Source organism: Lacerta agilis, chromosome 7 (genome assembly GCF_009819535.1).
Source record: "Lacerta agilis isolate rLacAgi1 chromosome 7, rLacAgi1.pri, whole genome shotgun sequence".
Classification (NCBI taxonomy): domain Eukaryota; kingdom Metazoa; phylum Chordata; class Lepidosauria; order Squamata; family Lacertidae; genus Lacerta; species Lacerta agilis.
In genome coordinates this window covers 28,739,041-28,752,624 of record NC_046318.1, presented here as the reverse complement: position 1 = coordinate 28,752,624, position 13,584 = coordinate 28,739,041, and the positions used below count along the sequence as shown (strand labels likewise).

General features: G+C 43.4%; 1 long non-coding RNA gene across 1 annotated transcript; it reads left to right on the top strand.

Moving 5' to 3' along the window:
• Positions 1–646: 646 nt before the first annotated feature.
• LOC117049374 lies at positions 647–4,806 on the top strand. Its single transcript, XR_004426976.1, has 3 exons — positions 647–948; positions 4,358–4,524; positions 4,689–4,806. It is a non-coding gene; the product is annotated as an uncharacterized LOC117049374 (long non-coding RNA).
• The last annotated feature ends 8,778 nt before the right edge of the window (positions 4,807–13,584 follow it).

Below are 13,584 nucleotides of genomic sequence, written 5' to 3'. Positions count from 1 at the left end.
AAGTAACAGTGCATAGGGTTACAGTTAACTAGGCAAGCATTTGCACTTCACCTGGTTTTATTTATTCATCACGTTTGTCTCCCGGTCTTCCTCCAAAGGTGCATGTGGAGCTTTCCCTTTTCTGTTCAAAACAACCTGGAAGGAGCTGAATTGAAAGCAGGGATTTGAATTGAAAACTTCAAAGACAAATACAAAACTCTGTACTACGTGTGCATTCATGAATGCTATCCCATGCTAAAGTGAAGAATGAATGTGGAAGATGATGCCTTTGATACCCTAGCCAACAATTTATGTCCCCCTTCAAATCTGAAGAAAATTGGGGGAACCAACATATTGAACTTTATAGATATATAATGAGTGGGAAATATTTCCACTTAACCCCAGTAATGGATAATTGACCTATATGTCAACATAGTCAAACTGTTTTTTATGTGTGCATGAGAATGCAAAAGCACAAATGGATAACACTCCCTTTTTGCCTAAATGCAAGGCTAATGTATACAGAACTGTGGCATGTACAGTACCTGGAGACCGAAGGGAGCACTATGCAAGCAGATCTTCCAGGCAAGGGAAGATATGTGGCTAGGAGTGGGAATGTGCCGCTTTGCTCTAGGAGCAGGCAAGGGAATGATGTTCAGGGGAGCTGCTCTCCCTGTCTGAGGCCACAGATCAAAATGAGCCAAAGCTTCTTCCAGCCATAAAATGTAAGTGGTCTTAAGTCTGACATCTTGGACATTTCCAGGTCTAGACATGAGTGGCGAGTCCCATTAGCAAAGTGGTCTTCTTTGCGTCCCAGTGATATAACGCTCCTATTCATAGCTCCGCCAAATGTGATATAGAGGACTTTAAAGTTTGACATTTTTATTCAAGGAAAGCTATTACTGACCCAGGACTGCTTCTTGCCTGGAGAGCAATTCCACATCTTTGGAGCAGACGTTTCCTTGACAGGTAGGTTTTAATGGTGGCTATCAGAAGATACATGGGAGGATTCTGTGAGACTTGTGTGTACTCTAAGGGCAGGGAGGGAGATGATGTGGTCCTGTAAGTCTTACGAGGTAAGCTGTCCACACACACACCACCACCACTAAAAACAAAATCTCTGTTACTTTCCATATTGCCATGCTTTTTGAAGCTGTACAGAGGGGTTGGAGGGAGGACAAACAAAGGCATAGTGGTGCAAAAGAAAGGGAATGCCTCATTTCTTGTCTGCTTTCTCGATTTGGAAAGGCAAGAGGCAGTGGTGAGAGAGAGATGTGAGAAGGAAGGAATCATCTTCCATATTATTCCCTCCAGATACCCATTCCTCCCTCACTATGCTGGGAGCGGCTGCTGCAGCTCTGGCATGACCAGGGTGGGTGCTGGGTTCCTCCTCTTTCCTTAGAGGTGCCTGTGTGGCCCTTTAGCCAATCATGAGTGGCGGGGTGGTGGGGCTTGGGAGCAGACCTAAGAGAACTTTTTCCTTCACTGGAGATCTTCAAGCAGAGGCTGGATTGCATTTCTTGAGGGATGCTTTTGATTTCCTGCATTGAGCAGGGGCTAGACTAGATTATTTGCAAAGCCCCTCTCCAATTCTAAGATTACAGTAGTACCTCTAGTTACAAACTTAATTCGTTCTGGAGGTCCGTTCTTAACCTGAAACTGTTCTTAACTAGATGCGCCGCCAGCACACGATTTCTTTTCTCATCCCGGGGCAAAGTTCTCAACTCAAGGTAACTCTTCCAGGTTAGCGGAGTTTGTAACCTGAAGCGTTTGTAACCTGAGGTGTTTGCAACTCAAGGTACCACTGTATACGAATACCCAGAATTTCCAGTGGGTCACAGGGTGATGTGCTTGGTTCTTCTCACTCTAATGAGCCCATATGTGAAGCTGGTTGCTGACCCCTGGCATTGATGCAATTTGATAGCTGCTGTTTCAGATTGTGGCACACAGGATTCCAGTTCACCTGAGCAGATTTTACATGTTGAAAGCCAGTAATTTATTTATTTTCTTCCAATGAATTACATATTTTAACTTGTCTTGTGCATTACAGCACTTCCTGCTGGTACCTAGTTTTTTGCAAGTATTTCCATACATGCTGTGTTGTGCAACGGGCGTGCAATGAACTCTTGTGTTGACTTCAGAATGTTTTGGAAAACAGTGATTTGAATGAGTTTTTTTTTTAATGATATGGACCAATGCTATATTTTTTGGAAAGCTGGATGTGAAGACCCCATGCTTCAGTGCCACAGATTGTATATAATGGTTTCCAGGCCACCATTTTAATATTCTTTTCAATACAGAAGATCAGTGGCGGGCAGGAGGAAAGTAGAGAAGGACTGATAGCCTCATGTGTGTTTGGAATGTGCAAAGACATTATCTGAAAGAAACTGCAGCATTGCAAGGAAGATAAAATGAAGCCATTGTTTGCAGTAGGGATCACTCCTTACTAGGCTAGGAAATTGTACCCAAACCATACTATCTACAGAAAGCAGGCCTAACCCATTTGAGCTACTGAGATGATGAAACTTCAGTCTATGTTAGTAGCAGATCCACCTCAATTAAACTAGGATAAAGATGGAAGAAACAGCAATACTGCAGAAATACTGAATTCCTCGTAGTTTCCTCCATTACAAAATAGGTTTAATAATTCTTCCTGTGTGAAACCCTGCTAGAAATAACTGAAGGAATGTGCTTAATTAGAGCACTAATGGCTCACTCCTATGCAAAATTACTTGGAAATAAGTCCCACTAGGCTTAATGGTACATATTTCTATGTAAACATGCATAAGAGAGGAGTGCACTGTTACTAATTCAGATGCTTTTCTGGACGTCATTATTATTGCTGCCTGGTGGAATTTCTCAGGCAACACTCTTGCTTTCTAAATAAAATAAAGCAAAAGCATTCCGATTTGCATAACTAGTAGGCACCTTTACAACACCTCCAGCTTGGGCTAAGAGTGCTACAGTGATCTGATATATGGTCCTCCCTCCCTCCCTGTCTTCTTTCCTTCCTTCATAATTTTCTAGGTCTTATGTTATCTGATTTGTGCAATGTGCATTTTGTCTTATGACTTTATGACTGTAGTGCAGACAATTGTGGTTTAGTACCACTGCATAGGACTCTTCGGTGTGTGGCCTTCTCAAACCAAACACCTACAGCAAGTATGAATGGGCAGAAAACGAGAAAAGTGGAGATTTTGTGGAACTGAAGTGTACAATGTGCCTGAGCAGAATGAAGGGTCCATTCACAAGAGTGTGCACTGTTAATTCAGTCCACGTGCCTATCAAAATTGACCCAACCTAGTATTTCAATCGTGGTTTTGTTGCACGCCACCCCAATCGCCAAGCAGTGTGAGATTCCAGGGGTTCCAAGCATTTACCCAGGCTTCATGTTTCCTGGGAATGAGGGACAATGGAGACTGTGGTGTCTTTATGATATATGGTTTATTTACACATATTTACAATCTGAGCCTACAATGGAGAAGTTCACTGCACTAATACCCCAAAAAGGTCTTGCTCCCCCATAACCAAAGCCTTGGGTTGAAACAGAAATCAAACATTGCTCTGACTCTATCTGGCTTCCCTGCTGGCAGCTTTTTTCCAGCTTCTAGCTCACATCACTCAACTCTCCTTTCTGGCCTCCCCTAATAATAATAATAATAATAATAATAATAATAATAATATATTTATACCCCGTCCATCTGGCTGGGTTTCCCCAGTCACTCTGGGCGGCTTCCAACTACCAGCTAGTTAAGGGAGGGGGTGCACCCATTTTCTGTCTGGCACAAATCTACTTCCTTTCCTCCCTTAATGGCCTATTACCTAGGCTAACACCTCACCAGGAAGCTATACTGGCTTATATTTTAACACTTGCTGGATCCAGGAGTCAGAAGACACATTGAATCAATGGAGATGAGACCATCCTGTGCTTAACTTTGTCACTGGAGCCACAGTATCTTTTAAACTGGCTGTGCCATGCTCTTACTAAGCAGCAAATGTGCCAAGATAGCAGCAGTTGGGTGGTCCAAATTTTGTAGAGTGCTGTCCAAAGCTGCCAATCAGCTGAGCAACATATTGATACAATGGCCCAATGTCATTGGTGTGGGACTATCACAAAGCTTTCGTCTGGAATTGCATTTATTTGTGTCTAAGATCCATGGGCTGAAACAAATGTTCCAGGAGCAAGTGTATTTGTTTATGGATTTATAATTCTCTCTCTCTCTCTCTCTCTCTCTCTCTCTCTCTCTATATATATATATATATATATATGTTTACACATAAATAATAGGCATGCCTTTAAAAAGGGAACTCATTTTGTATGATTGGAGAGTCTGTATTCAACCCCCCCCCCCGGCTAATCTGTTTGCCTTCTTTCTAGGTGATTTCATTTCTTCTTCTCCTCAAGCATTATTCAGCCTGACGGCTGCCTTTAAATCCACACTATAGTAACCTAGTTGAAAAGAACCTGGAAAAATAAGCTAAGACAGCCAGACAAAGGGAGGTGTAGGGGAGCGGGGAGAAACAAAGATGAGAAGAAAAAGAAAGGTAAGATAATTTGGTGGGTAATTTCGTCCTTTGGATCTAGCAAGGTTGTAGTTTGCATTGTTTGCCATTATATTTTTACTCCCTAGACAACTTGAGCCCAGTATTTCGTTTCCTTCCTTCCTTCCTTCCTTCCTTCCTTCCTTCCTTCCTTCCTAGACTACTAGCTGCCACACGCTGCAGTGAGCTGTCAGTATAAACCTAAAAGACATGTCAAGGCTCATGGATTCCCTTGTGAAAGCAAACGGATGATCTCTGCATCATTTATCAAGTGCTGCAGGTTGGTCCAGGTAGGGCAAAGCCACTTGGGGGTGGGGGTGGGGTGGGTTCCATGAATTCAGAAGGTATTAGGTTGCCCATTCCTAACTCTCTCTCTGAAATGTGGCTGTTCTTTTTCTTTGGGGTGGGTTGGAAGAGCAGTGTCCCCTCCCCCAGCTAAAGTCATTTCTCAAAGTTATAGATTTTAGGTGAGTGGACAGTTACCTTCTGCACTGGTACCCCTCAGACCTGCTCAGAACTACTGCAAGCCACCTTTCATTCCATACCTGGACCTTCTCGTGTCTCCGCTTCCAAGTCCAATCCTACATGCACACACTATACCTTTAGAGTACACTTGAAGCACATTCTTTCCCCTGAATAATTCTGGGCACTGTAATTTACCCTCACAGAGTCAAAGTTCCCAGCAACCCTTAACAAACTACAGCACCCAGAATTCTTTGTGTGTAAAAATGTGTTTCGGATGCGCTTTAAAGGGATAGTATACACAGCCGAGGACATTTTGCTGCCTAAGGCAGAAGACCGAAAGACGTTCTCTGCCCACCCCATCCTGGGCAAGTCACAATGCATAGTAATTAACCCTTAGAGAATGCTGCAAGGACCTCTTTTCCTCCCTGGCAATAATGTTGGACTCCAACTCCCATCATCCCCAACCGACAAGGCCAATAGTCAGAGATGATATAGTCCAACAACATCTGGAGGGCCACAGATTCCCCATCCCTGGCCCAATGCTTTGGAGAGCCATTGCAAATCAGTGTAAACTGGAGTCACTAAATGTGTTGCTGGAGCCCAACTCCCACCAGCCCTTGCCAGCATAGCAAAAGGTCAGGGATAATGCATTCCCATGGCTGCCACTCTTGTAGGCAGTGCTAGGCTACATGGAACAAGGATCTGACTTAGTAAACGGCAAGTTCATAAACATCTATTGTTCAAGCACATGGTACAGCTCTGAAAAGGTTATATAAGCATCTAGTTACACTCACCCAAAATCGTCCTTACTTTTCTGCTTCCTTTCCCCAAATTGTCTCATTTCTTTGTTTCTCAAAGAGATTATAACAGATTAGGAGTCATAATATAATATTAATAATCTAAATACATGTCTTGAACCCTTCACCGAAGGTGCTGGGCTTCTGAGCGCTTGTCTAACATTAGAACCATTTCTGGTAATAAGGAAAGGATATTGATATGCTTTGGGGTTCAGTCATTTTGACATTAAAAACAACAAAACCCCAATGTTAAGTCATATCTAAAGAGGCATGAATTTGTATACATCATTAACGGTTCAAGGAGTTGTTCTTGCAACTGTGAAAGCAGATATTTCTCCACATCCCGATATTTGGATAAGCGAGTTACTCATTTTAGCTATATGAGGATGATGGTTATTAAAGCTATTCTATAGAAATATTCAAGCTAATTGGCATGTTTCCTGGAATGCCTTGCTCTTGGGGGTACAAAGAAATGAATGGGATTCTGATGCTTGGACAGATAATAAATTCTCTTTCCTTTTCCTCCCTCCCTCCCGCCACCAACTTGTTGAGCCTCAACACCCAACCATTGATGGGTGGGAGGGAGGACATTTTTCATTTACATTTCCTGCAATGAAACTAACATTACTTAATATGATTTCCTGTAATGAGGCCATTAAGGTTGTTTTTTTCCCTGAGGTATTTTTTTTATCTCAGCATTATTTACACTGATCTACAGGGGCAGAATATTGGATAATATGGTGCCCTGAGCTGGGGCAGAATTTGGTGCCCCATCCCTTCCAATATTTCTTATTTGCACAATAATTCATTTTGGTACAGTTGCTTTTTAATGGATTTTCTCAGTAGGTACTGGTATAAATACAGTATAGGGATGATGATGATGATGATGATGATGATGTTGCACCCCCTCAGCTCAGCACCCTGTGCAGGGGAACTGCCCACACAGTTGTAATTTCTTTCCAGTAGCACCTTAGAGACCAACTGAGTTTGTTCTTGGTATGAGCTTTCGTGTGCATGTATCTGAAGAAGTGTGCATGCACACGAAAGCTCATACCAAGAACAAACTCAGTTGGTCTCTAAGGTGCTACTGGAAAGAATTTTCTATTTTGTTTCGACTATGGCAGACCAACATGGCTACCCACCTGTAACTGGAACAGTTGTAATTTGGCATTGCTGATCAATATTGTTTAAACGGACTGACAGTGTCTTTCCAAAGTTTCACGTAGGGTCCACTTGCAGCCCTACTGGAAAACGCTGGACATTGAACCCGAGGCTTTTACTCAGCAGATGCTCTACCATTCAGCTACAGTGGAGTGGGAGAGAAGGATATGTCAGTGTTCTGGTAGGGGCAGGTACTGTTATGCCAAAGCCCCATGTTTCCTCAACATGCTCACAGAAATGATACATAATTTGGGAAATGGGGTGGGGGGAGTTGTCCTCTGCACCTCCTACCCTGCCCACAGCAAAATGGCAGGGCAATAGGTATGGGGGAAGCTCTGCCAACAGAGTTTTCCTGTTTCCACCATAAATATGCAGCCAGATTGTTCAGTAAGCCTGCGACCCTATGCACATTTACCTGGAAGCAAGTACCTTTGAACACAGTGGGTCTTGGTTCTGAGTAGGCATGTTCACATCAATTGAAAGGCAGGTAGCCCTAGAAAATTTATACTGGATTAGTTTGCATTATGAATTTTAAGTTGGGGGGGGGGGGAGAACATCCCACCATCAAAAGGCACCTTCTAACAACCCCCATCTGATCTGTCTTCTCTGTTTGTATTTTTAGAGTTGTGTCTATTTACGGTATTTTGCTGACTAAAAATAATGGCCTCTCCTTCTACTTTTCTAAGCATTGCAAAGCCAATAAAGTCCTTGGAGACTCAGCTAGATTGCGTTCCGGTTTTGTATGCCCTCTACGGGATTATTAATTAGCAGGGAATCAAAGAGCCGTTATTGCTGAATACGAACGGGCCAGAAAGAACTCGGTGTCTCTTTTGGATCTCATGCTTCAACTAGCAAGCTGGGACTTGTGGAATTGATGTTCTTACCAAAGGATAGAGCACGTTCGATCTGGAGACTGAGAGATAACAGCACAGAAGCTCAGAAGACCTTTTTTAACATCTGCATTCTGGAACTGCACATCCATGTTGTGCGTTCAAAATGTAGAGTCTATGGCTATGTAACCTTCAGCTCCACCTCTGGTGGTGTAACACTATGTTTTGTTTTGTTTTTTAAAAATAATAATTTATTTTACTGGTGGTTGCCCATAGATAAAGCTGTATACAGGAGCTCAGTGTTCCTGAGAAATTTCAAGGAGGTCCTTGAGATACAATTTTGGAATCCACTTTAGAAAGCAGCAGTCAGTCATGAAAATTTCCATGGACAAACTGGAGTGGTAGTAATATTGATAGCATATTTTAAATTATATCTAAATATAAATTTTGGTTTGCTCAGTTCTCAATCTGCTGCCTGGTTTCCAGCTTGCAGAATTCCTAAATTTGTTGTTGGTCAAGTCAGGGTTTTGATATTTCTTGATGGAATACATGGTTTAATTAATTTTTTGACATGTGCATTTGGGATGAAGGTGCCTTCCTATTTCCTAAGAACAGAGATTTGAAAATATTTCTCCAGGAGGCTCCTTTAGGGACATATTGGTGCCTTCCTCTGTCTTGCCCACAGATGAAAACTCCTTGGCTCCTCGTGCTGTACTATGGTCCCCACCCTCTGCTGGCAGCTTGGCAAGCCACTGTGATTGATTTATCTGATAACTGGAAGTTGTCAAGTCAAATGAAGCATATTCAAAGGCAGAAATTCACTACATACACACAGCAAGTGCTGGGACATCCTTTGGGGGGGGGGGAAGCGTAGGCTACACGACCTTCTCCCAGTGCCATGCACTCTTTCTTTCCTTGTTCCAGCCACTGTCATGTTCAGGTATGCAATGGCTTGTGATACCCATGCTAAGTTCTGATTTGACAATTTTGCAGAGCCAAGACAAAGGCTTATGTAGTAGTTGCTAGGCAACAGGAAGGGACCTTCAGGAGCTGATTGGTTGGTTCCCTCTTCTGGAGGACAAATGCCCCATTTGCTTTCTAAGTGAGTTGGCCTTGGGCTGACGCATAGTGATATGAGATATGAGCTAAGTATTCTCTATCAGCAGCTTGGGGGAGAAAGAAGGAAGGAAGGAAGGAAGGAAGGAAGGAAGGGGACAATTAGCTAGGTGTTCTTTCAAAATGCCATCACATTTCATCTGGTCTCAGCAAAGTATGGAAATTCTATAAAAGTAGTTTAACGATAAATGCTTGCTAAGTGGCTTCCAAACTAATCATATATCTCCTCTAGGTTTTTTTCTTTTTATTATTTCTCTACGGTTCATTCCATTAGTAGATTACATGTTTGCTTATTCTGGGCTAGGAAATTTGATCTTTGCAAGAAAATCAATGAGTGGCTTTTCTGTTATTTAGCATAACGTCAATAAAAGGTGTACAATAGCATAAGGATTACAGAAAGTCTTTCTGCACTCACTGACTCAGAAGACTAATCAATAGTTCCAAAAAAAATCAAAATCAGCAGGGTGTCAGGTCAGCTGCCTATTGGTGTCAGATTCAGCCTCGCCATTAGCCTGAAATATCTTGCTCTTTACAATATTGTTGCTCCTATGTGTGGGCATAGCAAGAGCATTCCTATACAGTGGCACCTTGGTTTAAGAACAGCCTGGTTTAAGAACGATTTGGTTTACAAACTCCATAAAACCGGAAATAGTGTCTTGGTTTGAGAACTTTACCTCAGTCTAAGAATGGAATCTGAACGGTGGAAGGGCACCGGTGGCAGGAGGCCTCATTAGGGAAAGCGCGCCTCAGTTTAAGAATGGTTTTGGTTTAAGAACAGACTTCCGGAATGGATTAAGTTTGTAAACTGAGGTACCACTGTATTAAAGTGTTCCAGTTCTAAGTCCGGCTTAGCCTAATGTATCCCCATCCACAAGCCAAATGCTGTTGATTCCAATGACCTCCTCTGAGTGCAGGCACTTTGAACAGAAAGAGCAACCTGGAAGTGGTGCAAGGAGAAGGGCTCAGTCACTGAGTCCTGTCGCCAAGGCAGGCTCTAGCGCAGCATTTCCTATCCCCCTTCCTTCTTCCTATCAAACGAGCCATCTACAGTGACAAGTGTTCTCACTGAGCCTTTCCTTCTTCTCTTTCAGGGAAGCGTTATGGAGGCTAAAGGCTTAATCTCACCGCTGATCCTACATTTCTGTATCCATCACTCTTCCCTGCCCCCTCTGGCTGCTTCGGCAGCTGCCCTGCCAACACCGTTGCAACTATTCTCTTAACAGATTATTTTATCAGGGAGAAAAATATGATTTAAAAAGGCAGGCAGGCAGCCTCTCTGTTCACACCAATGCCGGTGGACAATAATACATGTGACTGTGCTATATGGCACAAAAGAGAGAGGAAGCCGAGTACATTCTGCCTCTGTTTTTCTTTAATTTCCCCCCACCGCATGATAACGGTGGCTGAGGAGGTGCAGCTGCAAACCTCATGCAGTTGTGTCAGGGCCATATCTAGGTTTTGGAGTGGGGGGGGGGGTCTTGGCAAGCGTTCTCTTATAGACCTCTGTTGGTGGGCCCACCTGGTAGCAGCAGACCAGCACCTGGGGCAATGCCCTGGAGTGATCTTGCATTGGGGGGGGGGCATTGTTAGCTGAGACTCGACTGCCAAGTGCAGGGGTATTTGAGCTGGTGTCAGTTCCAACAAGCCCTGCCAGGATGCTGTGACCTGAAGATGCCTGGGTGCCTACACTGGGCCTGGATTGTGTGCCACAGGGTATTGGTGAAAGGAAAAGGAAAGACTTTGGGGGTAAATATACAAAAGTTTCAATGCTGTGATGTAGACAAAGTTGCATCTTGTGCCTATGGAAATCTTTGGAGACTGTTGCTGGAAGCGCTATCCTATAGAAATATATTTCTGTTTCCCAGGAAAAATATATGTGGAGGAATATATTGCACCAAAAATGCCAATGTACAAAAATGTCAAATGCAATCCCCCCCCCCCATATTTATGTGGTTACTGCTTTTTCAATGAACACTTGAGGTGTGTGTGTGTGGGGGGGGGGTGCTTCACAATAAACTGACTAAAAACACAGCAATTGTTTTAAAACAAGAGATGAACAAGACAAACAGAAGAGGGTATAATTCATCTGCTGTAGAAAGCAATCCAATCTGCAGTATAATGTCACACTACAAGTACCCAGAAACTTGACTTTGGCTCACATGGACTTAATGGGGAAGATCAATGAACATTAAGGATGCTTGACTTAGTTCTTTGCAAATTCCAGTTATGAGCAAGCTATGAGCAGCAGCAGATGGACTAATGTGTGCAGATTGTAACACATCTATCCTTTGGATTTTGCACTTCTCTGAACTTTGCAACGCAGCTCTAAGCTTTTTTAAAAAAAAATTACTAAAATGTGTATAAAATACATTTAGGATAAAATACATTTACGTGTCTATTTTATTATTTTTTGTATTGCTTGATTGTAGGAAAAACCTCAAAGTGGTTTGAAATAGTTACTTTGAAAGAAAATGCATACTTTCAGAAATGTGTATTTTCCGAGACAATATGTTTATACAGTACTTACTTAATTGCGCATTGAGTAGTAGCCTACCTTTCTCACCTTAACGATATGGCCAGGATCTGTTTCTGATGTCCAAATTAGCTTTCCCAAATAACTGCTTTCCCAAATTACTGTTCATGTCAGTAGTCTAATTGCATTAGGAGCAGGAAATAGGAGCAGCAACCCCTTGTGCAAGATTGCATGTTCCCTTCCGTTAGCTAGAAAAATCGCAGCAGGAATAGAAAGTTGCTTCACGTTACGCTGCTCAGATGAATAGACTGCTCATGCAAGCAGAGATTTGTGGCAGCAAAAACTGATCTGATCATTGGAAGTGACTCAGACTTAGGTTTAAGGAGCCAAATCTTTTATGGAATATAAAGTTCAGAACACCACTGAACAGTATTAATTTTGCAATTTGCAACAAGAGGAGCTGAAAATGAAACGCACAAGCACATCTGCAGGCAAGGGAAAACAAAGTGAGACTTCCCATGCTACTTCCATCAGGTCACTTGAGTGCTGATATTCAAGGGGCATGTTAGAATAAAGACATTTCTCTGACAGCGCATACAAACGAAACAAAAATTGGCCTGAGGCTGGGATGCCAGAATCTAAACAGAGAACAAGGACTTGGCAAAGATACTAGCTTAATACACCAGAGAAATAGAGCTTGGATAATTTGCAGAGTGGGTGCTGAAAAGATGAAAGGGGAGGAGGTATAACAAACCCTAGGAACTAAAATAGGCTTTATAGGCTGCAAAACGTTCCCCATAAACATGCCTCATAGCAAGTGAACTAAAGGATGACAACTAACTGTAGCATTGTAAAGGGTTTTATAAGACCTAGATGCTTTCCCAGCCAACATTCCCATGAAACAAAAAGGTTCAATTTTTTTCACCTGGCAGGTGAGCAAAATCCTGCAAAACCGAAAGAGTAAGACTTGGTCCATTCACATTTCAAACCAGATAGTCCAGAGAGAAATATATCAATGTGGGGAGGGCAGGCTTGCTTGGAAAGGGCAAGGAAGTTGCAAAAAAAAAAAAGAAAGAAAGAAAGAAAGAAATTCAGTGAGTGAATGGCAGGATGCAGCATATTCCTAAAGCTTTGACACCTGCTCTTGGGTATGTTGTAAGCAGGGGTGAAGGAAGGCTTTCCAGCACCCGGTGTGGGGTGTTGAGGGGCAGGGCGAACCGCCCACAAGGGCGCCGCTACGTATGGCACACATGCATGTGCCATATGTAGCGGCACCACGCATGTGCCGTATGGATGGTGGTGGGATCCTTTGCTCGCAGCTGCAGCGGTGGCGGCACAGTCCTCTGCTCACAGCGGCAGTGGGATCCTGCGTTTGAGGCTGCAGCGGTGGCGGCGCAGTCCTCCGCTCGTGGCGGTGGCGGGATCCTCCACACGTCCCCGCGGGGCGAGCCCCCTGCGGGGTGCCTTATTGTCACCCCCCTCAGAGATGGCACCCAGGGCAGACTGCCCCCCACCCCCTTCCTCCGCCAGGCATGGAATATTTGCTGGTGCTAAAGGCAGCATGCAGGTTGGGGTATGTGTGTGTGTGTGTGGGGGGTAGACAGGAGTGTGTGTGTTTGTGTTTACAGGGCCATTAAATATATACATGTGTGGTCCATGTCATGACTGAGGAGAAAACACACAAAAACCATGGCAAACTATGCATTTAACATAGGATATACAGTTCTAGAGCCCAGGACTCATCTTCCTCCAGAGCAGCAGCTATCAGTCCCCCACCCCAAACACTTGAAAATTGCTTAAGATTCCAAACCATATATCATATTTCAGTATCCCTTTCTAGTGTGAAGGAAGTGCTTGTGGTTTTGAGAAGCACCCCTTTAACTCATAAATGAATAGGGGAAAATTAGGCTGGCCAACACCGTATTATGAAAATCCTGAATCCTAGGGGCCAGGGCTTTGTTTGGCTGCTCAGTGATCCTGGCCGGTAAAAAAAATGGCATCAACCTATCGGGGGGGAAATCAGTCAAGTAAAGGGCCACATACAGACCATTTTTGCAACCCTCTCATGGACTACTTGAATGGCTCTCCTTGGCTACCAGTAGCATGTGGAGGAGCACAGTTTGAGAACCTCTGAAGTACAGTACATTCCATCATCATCATCATTTCTCAGAATCCCCCAGGGAGGTGAGTTTATTGTTAAACAAGTCTGGGAATTGTAGTT